Source organism: Filicampus tigris, chromosome 5, assembly GCF_054856515.1.
Source record: "Filicampus tigris isolate MCC_2025a chromosome 5, RoL_Ftig_1.0, whole genome shotgun sequence".
Classification (NCBI taxonomy): Eukaryota; Metazoa; Chordata; class Actinopteri; order Syngnathiformes; family Syngnathidae; genus Filicampus; species Filicampus tigris.
The window spans coordinates 25,858,524-25,882,601 of NC_141221.1; the positions used below are offsets into that span (position 1 = coordinate 25,858,524).

The 24,078-nt window shown below is 42.5% G+C and overlaps 1 long non-coding RNA gene across 1 annotated transcript; it reads left to right on the forward strand.

Moving 5' to 3' along the window:
- The first annotated feature begins 18,721 nt into the window (after window positions 1–18,721).
- LOC147147939 (uncharacterized) lies at window positions 18,722–22,101 on the forward strand. The gene is made up of 2 exons (XR_015086859.1): window positions 18,722–19,337; window positions 19,832–22,101. It is a non-coding gene; the product is annotated as an uncharacterized LOC147147939 (long non-coding RNA).
- The last annotated feature ends 1,977 nt before the right edge of the window (window positions 22,102–24,078 follow it).

The window sequence follows — 24,078 nt, forward strand, 5'->3', positions numbered from 1 at the left end:
GACGGAGCAGTCCGTTTAGCCGCCACTGAGGAAGCCCGTTTTACTGACTGTTAACGAAGGGGGGTGTGGGGGTGCTGTACGAGTGAAAATTTATTCGGACTCGCCGACGGCAAAAGATTAAAATTAGACGCGGACCGGCCTATAGACAGGTACCAGTGGTGTTACCGGGATGCCAGGTGTGGGTGGGCATTACTATTACCTGGGGGAGCAAAAAAGTCCTACAATGCTCAAGTAGGTCGAAATCCAGCGTAGGGCTAGTGCACCTTAAAATGTGATTTGTTTTCTCCTTAATTGAGATAACTGTTGTTGTGATTTGGGCTTAACAAATGAAAGTTGATTTGATGCTGATTTTTTATATCCCATTTATCAGAATTACATCCAGTTTTCTTTGGGTGGGCAGAGCGTGTCTGTGGGTGGGTACTGCCCACCCTGTCGCCTCTCTGGTAACGCCCCTGACAGGTACTATATGTTCCCCCCTGGAAAAAGATGAATGACGGACGATGGAAGGGTACCCTCGCTGCAGACAGATGACGAATAACGGACGCTCAATTTAAATGCCCAGCTCTGGATTTTTCGCTACTCACGTTTTGGATAAAGAGTTACGAGCGGGGTCTGATTACAGGGACAAAGGGCCTTATTTTTGTTCTGTTTTCTTTCTTTTGGTATTTTGCGAGACTTTGCACTGGTAGAATTTGGGACAGGATGTAGGGAGTGCTTTGCCCGGCCAATCACGGCAGCATCCCTCATTTGCATAAAAATCACGGCGGTCGGAGTGCAGTATGCCTGACTGAGGATGCCGTGCTTGACATTGCGGGAATAGAAATAGACTTGCTGGAATCTGTTTGTTACACATTGCCGCTTTTGAAAAATATTTTCAGCAACCAAAAAACCTCTAAAAAGGTTTTAGCACCATAATCTTCTTATTTACCATTGCATTTCGAAAACCAACAAACAACTGTAGTTTGACTTTAAATGAAGTACTCATTATTTTCCAAAGTCACAGACAGCCACAGTAGACGAATGAAAAAGCCACATGTGGCTTTGGAGCCGTGGGTTGCAGACCCCTAACCTAGAGGGACGGGGTGAACAGTGGCTCATTTGCATGTGGTGGAAGGACAAAGTTCAAAAGGGGATAAAGGTGTGCTGTAACTTGTGATCCTTGGGGTAATTTGACAAAAGGTCATCATAGACTTGTTATTAAGACAGCAGGGAATTGTTTTAATGTGTAAAAAAAACAACAACAAAAGAAAACACATACACACACATGCATATTTCTCCTATAAGCCAACACTTTAAAATATAGGGCATGTCAATTCAAAAATCAGGGGATCAAATGTATTATACACATTTAAAAATTCCATCTTCGATAAATATTTGTTGTACTATTTAAAAGCTAATAAATTTTGTTTACACTGCTAAGGCTTTTACTCCTCCTCGTGCTTCCATGAGAGTCAGAGTCTTGCTAAGCGGGGGGGGGGGGGGGGGGGCGCTTTTGGCAGGCATCACCTTCATCATTAGAGGAGCAACCGACAAAGTGTTGTCAGATGACCGTCTGGGGATGGAGCCGCCCTGTTTGTCTTGGGACAGTTTTTGTGAAAGCTGGGAAAGGCCAAGCCCCCGTTAACCCCCCCAGTCCATCAAACCAGGTGGAACACACATGCGTTCATTAGCGCCCTTTAATGAGGAGCAGATGCAACAATGCCACCTCTCACGCTACCCCCCTTTCTCTCTCTCACACACACACACGCGCGCACACGCACACCCACTCATGCACGCTAAAAACTTTGGCAGACTCACACGTTGTGAAAATACACAGATAATCCTAAGGAAAGTCATAGTTGCAATGCTAACGTGTATTTCAATTCTTGAACACACACTGTACAGTACAATTTGTACGGAGAGTGGAACTGCCACAATAATTATACACACACTCACGAAGATCTAAATTGTGGCCCATTCATTCTGCGCTGTCGGGACAGCGTCGTTCACAGCTCAGATGTGTGGGTCTCATTTGTCCAATTTAGATGAATGACTGGGATCATATATCATTCCCCTTATGTCAGACTATTTTTGTCTGGGAGGAAGTGGATGCAGCATGGTGGTCGACTGGTTAACACGTCCGCCTCACAGTTCAGAGGTCGTGGGTTCGATCCCGGCTCCGGCCTCCCTGTGTGGAGTTTGCATGTTCTCCCCGTGCCTGCGTGGGTTTCCTCCGGGTACTCCGGTTTCCTCCCACATTCCAAAAACATGCATGGTAAGTTGATTGGACTCTCTAAATTGCCCCTAGGTGTGATTGTGAGTGCGGATGTTTGTTTGTCTCTGTGTGCCCTGCGATTGGCTGGCAACCAATTCAGGGTGTCCCCCACCTACTGCCCAAAGACAGCTGGGATAGGCTCCAGCACGCCCACGACCCTTGTGAGGATAAGCGGTATGGCTAATGAAGGATATATATATATATATATATATATATATATATATATATATATATATATATATATATATATATATATATATTTATTTTTTTTATTTTTTTGCTAAAATTCTAAATTTCAAATATAAAATAATCCCTAATGTAATTTTTTCAGTTTTCAAAATGTTTTTTTATCGAACAGACTGCAAGAAAATTAATCATCTAGCTCTAAAGTGCAAATGTTAACAGGAGTCACTTTTGTTACATGCTCTCAAATATTGCTGCAATAACAGCTAAAGCTGAGAGCTTTCCTCTTATTGAATACTTCGTCAAAATGAAAATACTTTCTTGTGCTATTTTTCAAATGCTACATCAATAACAGTTGCAGCTGAGATTGCCAGCAAACTGGGACCATCTAACAATTCTCTAAACTTTAAGGGTCTTTCTTTTTTTCAGAAATACAAGCATGTCCACATTGTCAGGGTCCACCTGTCCACAGTAACTATACTACCTGCTGTAGAAGAGGCATGCTCGCTGGCCACTGATGTCGCAGGGATGGAAAAATACATTTAGGCAATAGCAAGTGAAGGATATTTGGAACGGTTTTGTCTCCACCATGTCAGTGGTCAGCAACTGATGGGAAGAGTTTTTTCGTCTGTCGAGTTACACTTCTTTCTCACTTGATCTTCAACAAGAGGAATGACACTGTGTCTGTGTCAAGATTTCTGCAACTCGTCGTAGTTCTGGGCTCCTCAGAGCTGCAGATACGGCACCCCGCTGATCTAGATCACCATCATGTCCAAAGAGTTGTTCTAGCGCGTGATTACGTCCATAATTGGTTTGCGGCCAGTTCGAGCTGTCTTTGTATGGACGTCAAAAGTGCTGCTGCTGAGCATCGGTGAAAAAAAAAGAAATTATACGCTTGACACGTCTAAACAAACATGATATGCGGCCAACTTTGGACCAGCTGCACTAGCGTTGCGTTCATTGCCTGCACGATAAGCACTTAATGTGTGGCTCAAAGCCAGCCTCACGTATCGCCACATCCATGTTGCGAGCGTTGTCGGTCACACCAGCGACTCCGTGATTTGGCCTCGGAAGTTCCCATTCGGTGACAGCTCCTTTTAGGACATCTGCTATAATCACCCAGACTCCAAAACACCATCAAAATATTTTTTTTAATTTATTTTTTTCCATTAAAAGAAAATAGATCTCGTGCCGTGCAGGGATGAGAAATCTTGTGGCGTTCTAATTCCGCAAGATCTCGTCCCATCCCTAATATATATATATATATATATATATATATATATATATATATATATATATATATATATATATATATATATATATATATATATGAAATGTATTTAACGCATGCGCAGAACCGCCCATGCATAGTCCCACACAAGTGCAGTGAGCAGCAGAGCGGATGCGTGTCTCCCGCAAGAGTATAAAGGAGCAGTTAGAAAGAAGAGGGCAGCTTTAAATCCCAGGAATGTGAATAAATTGGTTTGCCTCAGCCACTGAGGATGAGTAGAGAAGAGGGCTGTCTTGTTTTGTGTTAATAAAGTCACTTAATCTAACACATGACGTGCTAAACAGAAGATAACATACCTGTCATATAAGCCAATCACATTTATAAGCACTTCAGTGACCACTCGCAAAACATAAACTGTAAGAATATTATAAGGGCCACATATAAATGTGTACATTACACACACACACATACACTCCCACGCACACCCTCCCACACACACTTTCTTTGCACACATTTGAAATATTTCTGTCACTGTTCTGAGGCCCTTTTGTGTTTTTGTTTTTGTACTGAATAAAAATACTGTCTACTACAGAGAACGTTAATAATTTTAATTTAAAAATTTTAATTTTCATCTCATGAGGATTTATTGATATAATAAAAAGATACATGTCATATGAACCGTATGTTGAATGTATATATCCGTCAAATCTTTTATCTTTCCATTCCAACAATTTACAGAAAAATGTGGCATATTTAGGAGTTGAATTGCAATCAATTACGATTAATATGATTTTCTAAGCTGTGATTAACTCAATGTTCAATGTTCAACTCATGTGTATTCGTTTGACAGCCCTAATATATATATATATATATATATATATATATATATATATATATATGTATATATATATATATATATATATATATCCCAAAGCACATCTGTTTCCTAAACCAGGTTGATTGGTCTCCAATTTTGCACCATGTGAGTTTTCCAACTGCTTTCTACCAGAATGCCGGGCTATAAAGTCACTATCCCCTTATTGGCCGTTAAAGTTAACTCACAACATCCCAGCCTTGTTTTCTAATTGAAGCCTCTAAAATGAGGGAACAGAAGGAGACTGCCGTTATGTTTACACTCAGTATGGTCGTTGCATTCCTCCAAAACGATGTATTATTTGCATTTATTTGAATGTGCTTGCATTCCAAACAAAAACACTTAATATGGAGCACTTGCCATTGAATAATAATCATTATTATTGTTCCATCTCTCCATTTTAAAAAAAAATTAAAAACAGTCCAGGGTATACCATGCCCCTGACCCAGTCAACTTGGATAGACTCCATCTTGTGTGCAACCCTAATGAGGACAAGCGCTATAGAAAATGGATGAATGGGTTCAGAAGAAAAAGGTGCGCCTTTTAATGCTCAAACTGAGCTTGGTTAACTTTTATATTAATTTTGAAATGCCTTTGAGTGTGATCAAGCATGCCATATAACCAATTCATCCCGTTCAAGGTCACTGCAGGAGTTGTAGCCCATTCTAGTTAACTGGGTGAAAGGAAGACAATAATGGAATTACCAGTCAATTTTGTGTGCAATTAGTTTGAATTGATCCCATAGAAAATGAAAAAAGTGGCCTTCAATGTTAAGCTACACTGCCAGTGTCTACAACTGGCCACAAATGGAAGCAAGGAGCTGAGCAGGAGGGTAACCTGGTATACCCCCCCCCCAAAAAAAAAAAAAAAATCAGGTCTTACTAGAATACCTGTCTGAATAAATAAATTAAAAAGTACTTTTTATTTTTTTTTTAATTGATTTGAAGAGGCATATGCAGGTAGCATACAGTATGTACAAAATCATAATTAAAGGGAAGTCAACCCCAAAATGTTCTTTCCAATCATATGTTCTATGCGCCTTCACTAGTGTAAACATGACAATATTGTGTTTGTGCAATATGACTTAAATTGGAAGTCAACCCAAACATATTTTTTTCAAGAATATGTTCCCAGCAGGCCCACTAGTTGAAACACGGCATTCTGACTAATATTGTGTATGTAGAATATGAGTTATTCAGCAAAATCCACCAATTTTTAGCCATCTCTGGGGGCGGCCATTTTGTCTTCAGATGACTGAAAATGACATCACAACTGCTCACAACGACCAATCACGGCTCAGATTCAGAAAACAGGTCAGCCAGAGATGGCTAAGGATGAGTGCATTTTGCTCTTAACTTATATTCCACAAACGCAAAATTAATCTTAATGCCGTGTTTCAACTAGTGGGCCTGCTGGGAACATATTCTTGAAAAAAATATGTTTTGGTTGACTTCCCCAGCAAATTCCACCCATTTTTAGCCATCTCAGGGGGGCGGCCATTTTGCCACTTGTTGCCAACATCACAAAATGACATCAGAGCTGCTCAGGGCACAGGCAAAGACCAATCATGACTCAGCTTCAGAAAACAGTTGAGTCCCTTGAGATGGACAAAAACAGCTGGATTTTTGCTGCTTAACTCATATTCTTTATATTAGTGTAAAATACAAATTACAACTAAATGACATTTTGCAAGTACTGATGTGACCTGTGTTTTTATTTTCATGTAGTTAATTATCAATGAAAACATGAAACCTGAAACATGAAAACTCCTCTCCAAGCATTTAACAACCACTCAAACCTCTCCGACTTGCACTGAGTCAAGTGCACAAGCAGGAAGAATGCGCTCATTGGTCGACGTCAAGCTGAAATGCCAGATGGAGAGAGAGAGTGGTTTGGCATTTCAGACAGAGATATCAGTGCAGAGGGTGAGAGGTGCACAGTGCAAGTTCACGGAGGGCGGGGGGCCGTCCAGCCTCTCTCAAACAGTGGCGGCTTGTGGTTTTCCTGACTCAACCTGCACCCTGCCACGAGACAATATTAGGCGAGATGATGGGGGGGTCGGGGGTCCCCGCGGCTCCGCCAGGTGTCTGGTCCTGGTTTCCTGGCTTGATAAGCGCGGCCGCTTCTGCCCTCCTCGTAAAACTTGCGCCTTTTGAAAATGCCAGCGCGGGCGCCGAGGGCAGATGCCGTCCAATGCGGCCTCACCTCAATGAACCACGGAGGAACACACGCTTCTTATCGCTACCCGTGCACCTGCACGGTCAACACAATAGGGGACCACTGATGTGTTTCTGAGGTTAGAGTACAGTTGGTGGAAGACAAATGCAACGACAGACAGGCAGGAACTGGTAACCTGTTTTCAAGCTGATTGCACTTTAATGTGCAAGACTACATGTTATCCAACCTAAACGTTTGAGGAATTGGTCTGACTTTGACTACCGGTTTATCTGTTTTCGAACAGATTTTTAAAAAAAAATTATTCCGAGTGGAGGTTAGCAAAGGTACTGCTAGATAAGAGATCAGCCGGCCAACTGCCACGGCTAATCTATGGCCTCATCTTTTGCGCTGAAACAGAGCACATAGTGTGTGCCGAGAGCTGAATGTCATGATTGATTTTTGTAGTAAAAAGCATAGTTGTTGTTGTCTGTTAGGTTGTTTCGAATAACGCTGAGGACAAACAACTTGCTCCCTTTCAGAGGTTGAGTTGATCTACGCACGAGTTTCAGGATGTGGGCTGCTAAATTCCTCATTGCGTGTGTGTGTGTAGGGGTGTGTGTGTTCGTGTGTGCACGGGCATATATTTAAGCATGTGTGTGTGTTTTCTGTAATTGCGTAAAACCAATGAGGACTGATAAGCCGAGTGGAGCCAGACAGCAGACACTTAAAAGATGTCTGCATTGATAATAAAGGGAGAGTTTTGTATGACCAACCTCACTCACATACACAGCATGAAACACTCCATGTATCCTATTTGTATCCTGTGCTTGAGTATCTTGGGAGCTGTATAGTCTTCAAAAAAAAAAAATCAGGAAAGCCAGAACACAAATTTATCTTGTCGGTGCAGGGATGCCAGTAAAGCTTAAATCGGATTGTGATTTGTGAGATTTCATGAGGACCCCGTTTATGAAGCAATGAAGCACATACATAGACAAAGCCTTCTCGCAAGCCTCAGCTCTACATTAAGCTTAACGTAAATCCCCACAATGAGAATGACATTTGGAAATGTGAATGTCTACAGAGTGTCTCAGCTGTAGTTTGTGGTAGATCAAAGCATGGACACACGGTTTTGAGGGGCGCTTATCTAGGGGGCCAGCAGCCTGAAGCAGCTATGATCTCAAGCACTTGTTGAAATGAATCCTCCACGGTAGCATTGTGCGTACACGTGGCCTTGAAAGACAGCAGAAAGGAGGTTAAAAGCTAATTGATTGCATGTTGTCAGAGTGCATCAACTGTGAACTGTGCACAAGGACATCATCATCCAGTGTTTGTGAGTGTGTCGTGCCCCTCACCCCATCCCTCCTGCCTGTGTTTTTGAACTCGCCGATGAAGCCATCTGCACTTCCCTCTGGAGAACCAGAGCTCCCTCGCCTCCCTGTCCCTCCTTCGTTTTCTACTCCCGCTGTAATGGGAAAATTGCTCCGTCTTTCCGCTCTAGTTGGGATTGGCAGTGTTGATAAGCATTGTAGACACAATGAGATGTAAGAGTTTCTTTAAGAGGCTATGCTGTCATTGGTGGATGACCCGTGGGACATACCGTTCCACCGAACTGCTTCCCCTGAACACCCCTCCTTGGAGGAAAAAGTCCTGTTTGGACTCAACAACAACACATCCACGAGTGAAAAACAGACTTTCGGTGTAGCGCTGGGGCCTGGGGGAGGTGGTCCCCTCGAGCACATCCCATTTTATGCAATTGCTACAGTGTAACGAGGTTTTTAACATCATCATTTTCCACTCATCTACTTGTTTACGAGTCAATGTTTGTATTGTTGCACCCATATCTAAATCTTGAATAAACATGAACAGCAACACATTACCGTGACGACAAGTCCTGTGTGTTGCAACAAAGCAATATAACAATGTCGAGTAAGAGATGCTGAGGTGATGAAAAACTTAACATGTCCTTACATGTATACTGGTGACAGTTTGAAAAAGGCCTCAACGTCGAAATGTACGCCGACAACAGATGAGTGCCGTGTCTGGTTTATTTTTGTACCTTTCATGCTGTTCTCATGTAAATCTGTTTGCTGTCTGCTAAGACAAGAAAAAAGTTATTTTCCGTTAATTCTTTATTGTGTATGATGAGCATTTCACGATCTCAGCAGACTTCAATCATCACTCTCTACCCTGAGATGGGCATGGATGAGGGAAATATCATGCTGTGCTGCAGCCCCTCAACTAATTACTGTTGAAAGGTCCAATATGACTTGTGCGTAGGCAGGCATTGAGCTTGGAAGCAGACGCAAATATGAAGGTGTGGAGGGGACTGGGGGTATTGTTTATGAGTTAAGTGAAGTGGACCATCACAGAGGGAGTCATGCAAAGGCCAAGTAAGTGATGGAGGGAACGATTAGAGGAGAGCAAAAGGGGGATGGCGGAGGGTGAGGCAAGGGCAGCATTCTTGAGGAGGACTCAGTCCCACTTTCAGTAACAGGACACTCATGGTTCTAAAAGGACAATTTCAAAGAAAAAACAAGCCAGTTCGAGGCACATTGTCTTTTGAAAATGTTTTTTCTTCAGAGTGGATGACATACAGTCGCTTGTTGTTCTCAACCAAATGTGAGCCCCAGTGCAGTGCATCACCCCAAAAAATATTTCACGGCTAATATTCTGCATGCGCACGCGTCTCGATCCTAAAGACCAGACGATTTGGGGTCGAACACGAATCTCCCAACTTAGTCACCAGGTTTCTCTTGAGCTCGGATAAAGGCTGTAATAAGGCCAGTGCCAGGTGAATCAGTCGTGCTCTGTTCAGCGCACAGTGCTAATAGGCTGTAAATGAGCCCATATGGTTGATTTGCTGTTCAGGGAGGTAGCAGGGTAGCAATTCCCTGACAGCTGAACTCCCCAAGCCTCAGCCGAAGACTTCACAAAAAACAGAGACCACCAAAGAGGAAGTCATAATGTGAAACCTAAACTACACCTCCACTGCAATGTGCTCCAAAGCCTTCCCTTCATGGGTGCTGGTTAAAAACAAACAACCTTTGACCCCTTCTGACTTCGGAGCCTGAAAGAATTGACAATGTTACAGTATTCTCTTATGGTATAGTGCAAGCATCTTCCGTTTCGATTTTCAGTAGTCTTACTTTACCAAGCTTTCAAGCATTTTTTAAAAGTCATTCCATAAATAAAGGTAGGCACATAGGAAACACAGAGGCCAATTATGTGTACTTTAACTACAGCCATGTGATGATACTCAGCCAATCAAATATTTTATTTTGAGAATATTTGAGAGTGCTGCAAGCGCGCAATGAAGGCAGGCATGTGGCACTAAAGAAGTTCAGGGTCAAGAGATGATGTCTTGCTTTGACCAAAAAGCGACAAAAAGGATTAACAGTCAGGCCTGGAGCGGCCACTTGGGAGCACCGGGAGAATTCCCAGGTGGCTGGGCTGCTCCAAATTGTTTTGTATAAGAAGGCTATTACACAGAGATTGTTAAGGTTCCGTTGGAAGCAGGAAAAGGGTGGATCCCACAAATGCAGACAGCGAAAAGTTGACAAATTTATTACAAAAGGTTATTACCGTTCAAAGTTCAACACAAATCACTGGCAGCACACCAGGAAAAACGGAATAACAAAAAACACTTGCAAAACAAGGCAAGGAAGAAACTAACACAAAATTACCTGCCACACGACATCAGGAAAACACCAATTGAAAAGAAACAACAACGCACGCCGTACAAGAAACTAAACCAAAATACTACACTCGAAAAAAACACATGAACCAGAGAATCAAAATGTATCTTAGTCAAAAGTCACACTTGGAGCAATGGTAGCAAGCAAGAGAGAATAATCTGACAACTGGTCTTCGGCGCCGCTGTCTTTTAAAGTCCTTGATTGGTCATGCGAAACAGGTGCGGCGCTGCAGGACACGCCTCCAACTCAGATGACAGATTGCTAAACCATGACAGAGGTGGGCATTCCGTCAGATTGACGCCCATTTTGCTGACGTTAGACGATAGACGTGAAACTTACAAAAAAAGACCAACGTGACAAATATTTAATGCTCCGAGGGTACATTATCGAAAGGACATGTCACGTTTGTCTCCACCTACACTGAAAAAAATGATGGTTGAATTTACTCAATTTTATTTTGTCAAGTGGTTGCACAAAATAAAATCATCTGTATCCAGATACATTTTTAAAGTAGATGTATAGTCTGCTTAAGAAATCTATCTAAATTCAGATTTCGTGCAACCATGAAATAAAATCCAGTAAATGATGCACAGAAATTTTTTTCAGTGTGCCTAATGGACTCCTCATATATTGTCTGTGATTTTGTTTAATGACAGCCAAAACTCGCCTGCGAACGTAATGAATGAGGAAATGAAACGGAGTGTGTGGCACTGAAAGAGGGCGCAGACACCGAGGAACTCAAATATCATTGAGATACACCTGCTCCCGACCTGGTTAGGTTCAGAGAGTGTGTTACTGCGGTAACTGACCGAGAGCTTAAGTTACCTCTCTTTCTGAAACAGGCTAGAGTCACCCCTCTGTCTCTGGTTTGATTTACCTCCGTTTTTTGAAACGGAAAAGTCAGAGTTCCCCTCATTTCAGGGTTAGCAGACTCTGAGTTCTCACTAAACCTGCTTCTGAAGTTCACATAACAGTCCCCGATAGAGGAGGCTTGAGTTGTTCTGAATCCTACTTTATTACATGATTCCAGAAACACTTTCAGGGGCTGTGGTGCCAGAGTATGCAAGATTTTATATGCTAAAGTAAGATTCCAGAAGAGGACAACATTTCTGAAGTTAATTGAAGTGAGTGAATTTCCTAAATCTGTTTTAGTGGCAAAATGAGAGATGTTTGGCAATGGTGTGGCTGTGGCACAGCATTAGTTGCAAGACATCGAATAATAATGCCGCAAGCAAAATGTGAAAGTATCATTGCAGCTTGACTCATCTAATGGCCAATATATCTAAACTGAGATAAATTATAATTTACAGTTTTGATACATGTTTTTTGAAATATAATGTAGTGTCCAGCACAACACCAAGGGGTCTACTTTTTTTTTTTCGCCTTTTATAATCATTTTGGGTGCGGGGTGAGGATTATGTCTTATTGAAAAAAAATGATCACCATTTTGTTAAAATTTAATGAGGAGCATGATCACACCATCCATTCTGATATATTTTCCATTACACCATCGGAACACAGCTGCAGCTTTCTGACTTGTTCTAACATTAACATATATCACAGTGTCATCCGTGTACATTTGTGTGAGAACTTCGGGAGAAACATGGAAGGTCATTTATTCAAAGACGAGAACAATAGGGGACCCAAAATGGAGCCTTGTGGCACCACCACTGTGCTGTCTAAAAAAAGGGCACATCGTGCTTTTAATTCTTCTGCAGTGTTTCCTATTCTTTAAATATGATTCAAACCATTGTAACGTGGCATCTGAAGTAATATGAGACAATAACTTTGTCAGTAGGATCTTATGATTTACAGCAAGGGTGGCCACACTTTTTCAGCATGTGAGCTACTTATAAAATGACCAAGTCCAAATAATCTACCTTATTTATTTATTTATTTATTTATTTAAGAATATAGTTAGAATTCTTTATATGAACAATATGTATTAGTGCACTTTGCATGACTGCATGCAGCCATATTGTGCAATACAACTACTGCACTTTACTCTGATGACTTGCGCTGAATGGAATCAGCCAGGAATAGAAAGAGCTGTTGATAGCGAGCAATGGGCACACCTTCCAATGAACATCAGTTACGTTGGAGCGATACTTGAACTTTTTGAGTTTTGACTACTTTGTACTGTGTATATTATTAAGTTTAGAGTAGACAAAACAAAATGGAAAGTGCTGGTTTTGCCGCTTAGCACCCTTGTATACGCATGCGTCCTGAGGCATGCAACAGGCATATGACTGGCTGCCCTGTAGGTCAATCAAGTGACAAATTTTACAATGGTCGATAGGAGGGAGTCTACTTTTTTTGTTTTTGTTTAACTCATTCACTCCCATTGACAGGCAAGTTGTTCAACAAAATAACAGAGTGCAGTCTCAGTCTAATGTTTTTTTCTGAAACCAAAAAGAAGTGAATTCAGGGGGTTCTTGCCATAATTTAAACGATCCATCAGTTGCATGGCCACTACCTTCTTGGCTACCGCAGATATTACACCTGGGGTACCTGGTCTATTATGGGGCATTAAAGAGCACCACCGCCAGCTCATTCTGAGGTTCTGATGGGGAAACGTAGGAATATTGTAAAGTTTGATAAATATCTGGTGTTTCCATTGTTGTGTCTAGTCTTGCATTTGCCAAAACAGCGAAAAAAGATAATTAGCTGGCTAATTTCCTGTGCACATCCACTTACCGGCTGGGAGTACCGTGAGTAGATCGAATGGATTACAATTGTTTAACCAAGATAGCAGTTAGCTGCAAACTTGCCTTTTAACTGACGTTTTCATTTTTTATAAAATAATTATTGCAAAATAACGCAAGGTTATTTTAAGATGAAACAAAGACTTTCACTTCTTGGTGGTTTAAATGTATATGCTGGTAGAGATTTTTATGGTCTAAACATGTCCCACACAAGGACATACTTTGCAAGCAAAGGGATAAGGTACTAAATATGAACAGTTAGTTAACAAAACTAACACGGATTCCACACACGACAGGTTGGTCGTGTTTCTGTCAGTGAGGTGATATGGCTGACTCCTGTGGCATTGTCCATGGTATTACATGTGTTGAACCACTAGAGGGCAGAATATGCATGTGCAATGTGACTACTAGGAAGCACATGAAAAGCGTTGTGCAGGCAATTCATGAAGACGGCTCCGTAGAAGAGAACATGCAGTGACTAAATATTTATTTGCATTAGCTTTAGCACAACTAAAGCTACGTACTCCTGCAGCAGTCAAGCGACATGCTGACGTCACTCGCCGGTGTGCTGGCTCTGACACTGCTCGCGCTACTGGGTCTCATCACTTGTCGTACTAGAAGAACTCGTGCTGTATCTCTTGTTCAAAAAGGCCATTTTTGTCATTTCCCCAGTTCGTCGGTTGATATGAACTTGGCCACCTCGTGACCACGTCACACGCATGAGGGACGATTAGAGGGCCGGACTAAAATCCACCTGTGCCCTTGCTTAGTCCGACCCTTTTTTTAAAACTTGTCGCCTCCCGTCCTCCATCCCAAAAATGGGCGTCTGACGGAGGCACGGACCGCTCTGGCCCCGGGACGGAATGCCCAGCTGTGGTTGACAGACTATGTGAAGACGCTCGAGTTTCAGTCTCAATACTTTAAAAACAATATCTAAAAGGTAATAATTAAAAAAAATGTAATAAAACATTTTGTCTCAAGTGGATAGTCAGTGAGGCCAAAAACACACGCTCAAGCAAAAGGAAAGGTGTGGTTCCACACAAACAGAAATAAAATTATAAATACTCTTCCATTATTAATTAGAAAATGGCCCATTCTGAAATGAGCGAAAAATATCATCAGTGATCCTTCACAGAAGCAACAATTAGTATCTGTATCTCCTTCATTTTGCAGGTAAAGTGCGCAAGCTGGAAACTTACGTCAGCAAGGTTTGTCATTTTGCGATGATGTCACTTTGGAAAAGTGGAAACAAATTCATTTGAACCAGTGCTGTCCTTTCCTGCGTTTGAAGGAAGTACCTTTTCATCTCTCCTTAATCCGATAACGTCATCCAACAATCTTCCTCTTTACATGTCCTGGCCATGTGGATGCCGTGTTGCGTCTCACAGGTGGATTTTGATATCGTTTTGTATATTGTCTTCCGTGTTAGTCATCTCGATTACACCACACACTATGAGAGCAGTAAGAATACACAGCGATTTTTTAAGAATTTCTAAAGAATTCTATATTTTATTTTGTTACTTTACAATGAGCAGGTGTTTCTATTAAGATGTTCTGGACCTCGCCGTCAAGAAAATGTTGCTGAACTGGACCTCTCTAAAATGCTCATAAACTCTGGGGTCTGAAGCTGAGACTGTTGAGGACCCAATGAAGTGATCACAGCTTAGTAGAGAGGAGACTTTTGATACCTATAGCCACATCCATCTTGTATTGGATCGTTTTTAAAACCAATAAAGCTGATTTGACAAAAAGCATGTGCCAAAAATGTGATCAAAAATCTGTTGAATACTGTAACTGCTACAAAATTTCACAAAAAGTACAACCTCCCATGCAGCTTTTTTAGGCTTCTTTTGGAAAATAGCACCGTTTTAATAAATATACTGCACCTGATGACATGACATGATAGCTTGTGTTGATGTTCTGAAGATGGGATATTTCTGCAATATACATTGTGTGTCTATCCAAATGAGACAAATGGAGAGCAAATGGAGATGCTAAAAAGAAAATAGAAGAACAGCACGGACAAAAAGTTAACATTGCATAAGCGCATTCCACAAATTCACTCTCCAAACTTGGTATTGGAGAGTTACACATTCCCAAGGTCACAAACTCTTTAAACCTTTGCTCAGTTTGAACTCAAATAGTAGCAAATTTGACTGGTTCCACTCTGTGGGGTCCAGACCTGTTGGCACCACATCCCCACCTTTAGCCTCAGATCAATCCACAGCACATTCTGTTTGCACAGCTTGCTTTCCAACACTAATACCAATACAATACTTTATCTACGTGCAGAACAAACGATCACAACCTGTATACGGTGGACTGGGAGCAGCCAGTTCATCAAAATAGCTTAGCAATGTTTATTACTGGGCTTTAAAGAAGGACACATTTCTTCGATCTATACACTTACTTGGTGGGCATTGTAAAAGTATCGCCATTTTGATCAAATTTGGGGGGGGGGGGGGGGTAGTCCAATGTAAGTGGGGTCAATATTCAGTGCTTCTCGATGGGTCTCACTTGACTGTAATACTACTTTTGGTTCGCATGTAAATACATGGCAGTGAATGAAGGAAACAATTGAGTGTAATTTGAGTGAACTTTATTCGTATCATTCAAGATCACAATCAAAACGATACATTTTAGGATGGCAAATGTGCAAATGTGGAATGAGGACCAAATACACCCTAAAAAACCATTGGTCAAATTTACCCAAAAATTTGTTAAAATTGACAAATCTAGTTGTTAGTTACGTGTCCGACCGATCCTTTGGTTAAAACAAACAAACTCAAATGGATAGTATTTTCAACCAATGTATATTGGTGGTAAAACCAACTGATGCAAACTGGTCATTTTGACCAATATATTGGTTAATTTGTGTAGAACCGTAAGGGAAGCCACCAATAAAAACTAGTTGGATTGGAACAACTATATTGTGCTGGAGCCTATCTCAGCAGTCTTCGGGGAGTTGGCAGGGTACACCCTAAATTGGTTGCCAGCCAATCACAGGGCACACAGAGACAAACAAACATTCACACTCTCCACACAGGTACGCCGCGGCTGGATTCAAACCGACAAACTCTGAGGCAGACACACTAACCAGTTGACCACTATGCCATGGTCCACCAGCGTGTCTTCCAGAGCCATAGGGATAATATAATTTAAATTAACAATTGTGAATATACTTATTTTGTAGGTCTATATGTACTGCACACTACACACTATACAGCAAAACAGTTGGGCTAGTGAAGTGTCCTTTCCGTAACCAATTTCATTGGTAGTTTGTCCCCAATAAAATTGGTATGTCCATAACCAGCTATATTGCAGAAAGACACATTGTTTCAAAGATATGAATTGACTCGGAGGCTTTGTGCATACCCATGGGCACTCGTAAAAGAGGCGTGATAGGTTCCTGGCGCGAGATAGACCAACAAGAACACAAGTGGATTAATCCCGTGAGCTGATTGGCTGCGCATCATCGCAGCCTTTCGCTAGTGTTGTCCACGCTAACAAACGAAACAGCGCTTCTGAACAATGTTCTGTTCTGAAACTCATAACGTTATTCAAATGTGCCATTTAATTTTTTTTTAATTCATTTATTACGTTTTTTGTTTGTTCACCTATTGGATGATAATGAGCTTTTAAGGTTTGACTGGGCGGCACGGTGGTCGACTGGTTAGCACGTCCGCCTCACAGTTCAGAGGTCGTGGGTTCGATCCCGGCTCCGGCCTCCCTGTGTGGAGTTTGCATGTTCTCCCCGTGCCCGCGTGGGTTTTCTCCGGGCACTCCGGTTTCCTCCCACATTCCAAAAACATGCATGGTAAATTGATTGGATACTATAAATTGCCCCTAGGTGTGATTGTGAGTGCGGATGTTTGTCTCTGTGTGCCCTGCGATTGGCTGGCAACCAGTTCAGGGTGTCCCCCGCCTACTGCCCAAAGACAGCTGGGATAGGCCCCAGCACGCCCCGCGACCCTTGTGAGGAGAAGCGGTACAGATAATGGATGGATGGAGGTTTGACTGGTGAGATAAAAGCAAACAATTCAATATGGAACTTATTGCACGTCTTTTCGATATGCATATCGCATGGACCATTTTTGCGATGATGATATTTTTTCAATATCTTGCGCAGCCCCTGTAGTTAGGTAGGTCCTGTAGGTAGATCAACATGCAGTAGATGTAAGAGATTACACTTCTTTTTAGATTTCTAGGGTATTTTTAGAATAAGTGTTTTTTCTGAAAAGTCGCAGAGAAATAATGAAATGATTTCAGTTTACAATGCTTCTGATTAAATGTAGTAATCTTAACCACAATGGCACACCATTTTCCTTCCAGTGAATGAGATCAGCTCTGATAGATAATTTCCAAACAAATAACAAGGTGTTTGAGATAAACCCCCACTGCCAACTCTGAGAGTGACAGGTGGCATGAGTGCTATGCCAAAGCCATTTCATACACATTCAGTTTTGTAATAGTCATGATGTTCTGGTAACACATCACTTGTAGGTAGCTGCCTGATAAAAATATCATTTTAATCTCATTATCTCCAAAACAGTTATGCAGGAGCAAGAGTAAGTGTGAGAGACCTAAAAGACCATGTGTATGCAATGCATGCACTGTGTGTGACTGTTCGTTAATGAGTGATAGAGTGTGTGTGGGAGGGTGGGTGTTTATCGATATGCACCCTTGCATCCTCCCACTGCCAGGTGCTCTAACTGAGAGCCTTTTGTTATATAAATGTGAGGTAAACCTCAAGTAGGAAATGAAATATTTAAAGAGCAGGCAGCAGGCTTTTGAAAATAACAGTGTATATGTAGCAGTGGGTGAAGCTGCAGTCAGGGGGGTGCCCATAAAGAGGTGGTTTTCGCCATTGAGAGCCTGCTCTTTGCACTAGAGAGTCAATTCACACATCACCTCTCCTTCACAACAATGAACACGACAGCCTCTAAACGCTATTTCTGTATGCTGTTGAAGCATACAGCAAACTCCTTGTTGTGTTACATTTTCACTTTGTTTGGTGCTAAGCACTCATTATTGAAGTATTACTCAGCATGTCTGATACTCAGATTTGTATTTTTTGTCAGATTATGAAGTTTGGATTTCTGTAAGTGGCACAGCATTGTGTGCTCACACAAATTTTTGTGTGCGTGCGTGTGCATACGTGCTTGTGTGTGTGTTTTGAAAGTTGGAAAGAGACTTCCTGTGAGGGAAAGAGAAGCGGATAAATCAAGATAAAAATCAAGATTTAAGATATAAACACAAAGACTATAAAATACAAAACAGGGCTTTTATTAGTCCAGCAATAGGGCTATTTGGGGACTTAAAAAGAAACACTTTATTTAAAAAAAAAAAGTACTCCAGTCCTAAAGGCTTTACACTGACTCCAATCAGCTGTAGAATAGATTTAAAAATTCTGCTACTGGTCTATAAATCACTGAACGGTATGGGTCCTGAATACATAAATGAAACGCTAATTGACGCTCTGAGATCTGCAGACATGGGTCAATTAGTGGAGCTCAGAGTTCAAGATAAATATGGCGAAGCTACTAGTGACACCAGCAAGACCAGCATGGTTTTGTTGTGTTGCTGGTCTTGCTGGTGTTACTTGCAGGGCAAAAGCAGCATAGTGGTCCTGGTGGTGTCCCTAACAAGACCAGTTGCAAAAGCACAACAAAAACTGCTGCGACTGGTCTATGCTTTTTTTAGGGGGGGCTTGGGGTTAAGCAGGGTTGTGAGTTACTCTGCACATATTGTTGTGACTGGTTGTTCCTTGGGGTATCTTATATCAGTTGCTTGGCAGTTGCTATGGTCCGTACAGTATATAGGCTTGAGTTACTCAGTGACATGTTGTCAGTATGTATGCAGTTTTCTTCCAGTCAGGATGCCTGCAGTCCTGCTCTGTGTAGTTACTTTGTATTTTTGCAGATAAAGACTTTAACTTTTGAACTTCTGTGTTATGTCTGCTCCTGGGTTCAAATTACACTCCTTATGTGACAGTACATACTGACCAGTCATGGACCCAGCAGACTCAGACACAATACATTGAGCCGCAGACGTCGTCACCTGCTCCTAACCATCCCTCCACCTCCAATCAGGGAGTGATCGTCTCACCGGTTGCTGCTTTGCCTTTTCACCGGGAACCCCTCATGTCTCTCGTCCTCATTGGGTCGCCCAGGCTGTCACAAGCCCCCGGTCTGCCTGTTACCGGCCTCGGCCTGCTTACCACCCCCATGCCCTTCGTGTAAGCTGTCTTTTCCTCCACGTCTCTCTCACCTGTGCCATCTACTTGTCTTAGTTTTTCATTTTACTGAACCATGTTTTGTTTTCAGACTCTGATTTTTCTAATTTTGAAGATGGTCCCAATTCTGATTCCAATTCCGATTTTGACACTGATTTTGGGTTTCCCTGTCCCTTCCTCAGTTGTTATTTAAACCCTTGTCAGTTGTTGTCGTGTTTTTCTGTTGATGTTCCCTTAGTGTCCACCCTAGAACCCTTCCCTTCGGACTCTTACTTGGGCACCCGGCTAGCCATTTACCTGGGACATCCGCAGAGTGGCCAACATAGGTGCCCAAGTAAAGATTCTGGTTCCTCACATGTTCCCACTTTTTCTAAGTCATGTAATTCTGAACCTATACCCAAGACACTTTACCCCCCGCCTTTTTCGTCCCCCTCGTTCACTGTCTACTTCTTCACCTCATCACGTTCGACCCGTTTCTTCTGGTTTACCTTCCCCAGTGCCTGTACTCCTGGCCCCTTGTGACTCTTGTGCTCCCCAACCTCTATGGCGGCAGGCTGATGAGGCAGGTTCAGACCCCCGTGTCCCAGCTCCTCAACAGCACCAGGCCCTGGCCCTGCTCCAGCGGCGCAAGCCCTGCGGCCGCCCCCTCAGCCCTGCTCCGGTAGTGCAAGCCCAGCGGACGTGCTCTGACCATGCTCCAGCAGCGCAAGGCCTGCAGCCACCTTCCATTCCTGCTCCGGCGGTGCAAACACTGCGGCTCTCAGCTGACCATGCTCCGGCAGCACAAGCCCTACAGCCGCCCTCCGATCCTTCTTGGGTGTAGCAAGCCCTGCGGCCACCCTCTGACGCTGCTCCGGTGGCGCATGTCTTGCGGCTGCCCTCCGACCACGCTCCAGTGACAACAAGCCCTGTAGACGCCCTCCTATCCTGCTCCGGTGGCACAAACCCTGCGGCCGCCCTCAGAACATGCTCCGGTGCGCCAGCCCTGCAGTCACCCTCTGATCATGTTCCGGCAGGGCACATCTTATAACCACCCGCTGACCCTACTCCAGCGGTGCATGTCTTGAAGCAGCTGTCTGACCCTGGTCCTGTGATACAAACCCTACGGCTGCCCTCCGACCTTGCTCAGGTAGCGCACCTCTTGTGGCCGCCCTACGACCCTGCTCCACTGGTGTAAGCCCTGCGGCCACCCTCCGACCTTGCTACGGCGACGCAAGCCATGATGCAAGACCTGCGCTGCTCTCACCCCCCGTGTGGCCCCCAGGATGGCCACTAGACTTGTCCCACAAAAAAACGCTCATCTGGCCTCCGGAATGCCCATTGGACTGGTTCCGCTAAGAACATCTCGACTGACTTCACCCTGTTTTGATTTAGAATGTAGTTTCATGTTTTCATGTTATTTTGTATGTGTCTCGTTAGGTTATTGTGTGCACCTGTGCCGGTCCCTTGTGTTACCCAATCAGCTCCATGTAACACTCTGTGTGTTCCTCATTGTCTCGTCAGTTTGTTTTGTACCTTGTTTTCTTTCAGTCTTTGTTGGTTCATTGTGTAACTGCTGTTTCTTTGCTGTCTTAGGGCTTGTTTATACTCTTAAGGCTTCTTTATATTCCCGCGCCGGGCGACAACTACCGCATTGCATCACGTGACCTACGCGTTGTGAAATTGTTGCTGTGTATACGACGCCGCGCGGATTCTCTCTTGTGATTGGTCTGTTATGTTGCGGTGACGTACACTTTTCCCCGGCTCGGTGCTTTGAGGGCAATTTATTTGTCACCACGGAGAAGAGGATCCACCACGCAGCTTGTTACAGCTGCAAACTAGTTTGGCAGCGGCGTGGGTGTTATGTCACTTATGTGTGTGAAAAGAAGCCCACACACGCATGTACCACCTTCTTGATTGATTTTGCAATACAATTAAATGCATCGTCTAGTCATCTAGGTCCCTTTGTTACGCATGCACGAAATCTATTGTTGTCGCTGTCGTTTTGATCGGTAGTAAAAACGCAGACCGGAATTGGCCATAAAAGGAAGAGCAAATTCCGCCCTGCGGTGTCCTCGTCAGTATCATCCGCAGCGACACTCCACGACTTAGTGTGAAACTGCAATACACTTTCAAAACATCTCGTGGGTTGCGGGCGAATATAAAGGAAAACTGCGCGCGGCAATGGACATCGCCCGCGGGAGTATAAAGAAGCCTTTAGTCCAAGTCAAGCTGGTTTCCTAGTGTTTGTTTAGTTTCTTTGATATTTGTTGTTTTAGAGTTATGGTTATTCAGTGTTTGGATTTTTAACCTTGTTTGCCCTTGTTCATTTAAATTCAGATTTTGATTTTTCTACCTAGAGTTCCCTCACAAGCTGGGTAGGGCACCGCGTGGTGCTCCTTGAGGGTGGGCTACTGTTGTGACTGGATATTCCTTGCCGGACGATTTTGTTTTGTTTTGTTTTGTTTTGTTTTGTTTTGTTTTGTTTTGTTTTGTTTTGTTTTGTTTTGTTTTGTTTTGTTTTGTTTTGTTTTGTTTTGTTTTGTTTTGTTTTGTTTTGTCTTGTTTTGTTTTGTTTTGTTCTGTTTAGCAGGGAAGGCTAAGCAGCTAAATTGGCAGTATCGCCACTTTACTCTGCTAGCTGTTCTGGCCATCTGTTTGATGTTTTTAGGGGAATTGCCCAAGTTAAGTTTAATGTAATATACAGTACAGCCATGTCGTACTGCTACGAATGTTACGCCATTATTGTCACTGTTTGAAATGTAAATAAAGTTGTAGTTAGCACACAGTCCTTGCTTGTGCGTGTTTGGACATAGCATGCACTTCATCACCAAGCTGCCAAATAACATTTTGGGGCTTATTTTTGTAGGCAAGCATTTATTTTTTTATGCCTAGAATATCAGCATGCATTAAAACAATGCTACGACAAGTGCACTTAACACGAGTAGCATCTGTAGATATCTCAAAAGCTTGAAGCAGCGGGCAAATTAGAGTCTGGTATGAATCGATAAACACTGTCAAACACCTAGGGGGGTCTACCAATTTTCACACAAACCACTCCACCCCCTGGGCAGAGGGAAACAATGGCAGGGCATCAATACCTGCAATTGGGAGAAGGTGGAACGGGAGAAACGGCAACCAAAATCACACAAGTGGGTCAGCTCTCCTCTAGACAGTAAATGGGTGCGCAATTGTTTGCATCAATTGAGACCTGTGGGAGATGGAGGACACGATGGGGAAAGGGTGCCATTAGGAGTGCATTGGTATAGAAGGTGGGTGCTTGGGAGGAGAATGGGGTGTGGAGATTTTTAAAGCAAGAAGGGATGGGGGGTATAGGTGTTTTCAATTACCCGCAAATTCAGAGCAATTTCCTCCTCTTTCTGACCACACCGCCAACCGAGAGGCTGATGGGAGGTCTGAACAAAGAGGCATGGAGATCGCAATTGTTTGACTGTGGGTTGGTGGGGAGGAGCAGGAGGAGGTCGATTTTCATCCATCTGCCTTGTTCAACCTTTCTCTGTCACCTTGCAGTTAGGAATCCTTTTTTTTTCTTTTGGTCAGTGGCAAACATGAACATTCTTTTCAACAAGCTACTTGTTCAGAGTCAGACAGGTTGTTATGCAAATCTCAGATGATAGATACACATTCCTGTGTTTAGGTACCACTTTACATTAAAGTCTTTGATTACATGCACCGCAATGCAGATGTAAATTATTCAGAATTGCTTAACACATTTTAATAATCAATTATTAAATAACATAATGATTGTGCAGAATGCTTGCTGTTGGAGTGTCGGAACACATCCAGATCGTTCACCATGAGAATGGATCAGGCACCCATTTTCTATACTGCTTGTCCTCAATTGTTGTGGGTTGTGGGTGAGCAGGAGCCTATTTCAGTGGACTTTGGGCGAAAGGCTGGAAACACCCTGGACTGACTTTTTGAAGTCTGAGTACCCAAAGAAAACCCACACAAGCACAGTGAGAACATGCAAACTGCACACAGCAAGAATGGAGCTAAACTGCACGTAAAGTAGAGAATAACTGTATGATCAAATTGATTATTCAAGATATGCCTTCACAATGTGTGTTTTGGGTTAAACTGTTCTTTCATTGGCATGGCATTCATGTGGACTGCCGTTCTAATTCACGATAAAAAATAAAAAAAAACTTTGGAAGTGAATGCTTATAATGTCATGACTGGTGTAATTTTTGCAAATACTTAGAAATTTTTACCACAATTAACTGTGTGTCCTTTTTACATTTACAAATGACAATCATTTATAACACATAATCATAATCATAATGATAATCACAAATTTAACATTGGTAGGCTTGTAATTGAATGTCATAAGGTGTTTATAACACTTATGTATTGACCTATTTAATAAACATTACAACCCCTTAATAAATTGTATTCTAAAGGTGTAACCATGATTAATTAGAAACTTACTATGACTTTATATTTTAAAAACTTCTGGTGCTTGTCAAATACAGTATTCTTTTGATGGGAAAAAAAATTCAACCGCTAGGAACCAGTATTATTCAAAATTTTGTGTCATACAAAACAGAGCTTGCAAACTCCTCTATGGCCAGTGAAACCGTGTGATTTCTCCTGGTCTGCTCGTGAAGAAATGGAATGATAAAGGTGACAACAAATTAAATATGGTGATATTATCAACAACAACTGTTCTCCAGCAATTGGCTAGCGTAAAATTTGTGAATTCCTTGTTATTTACATCTGTCCTTGAGGAGCTGCAAACTGG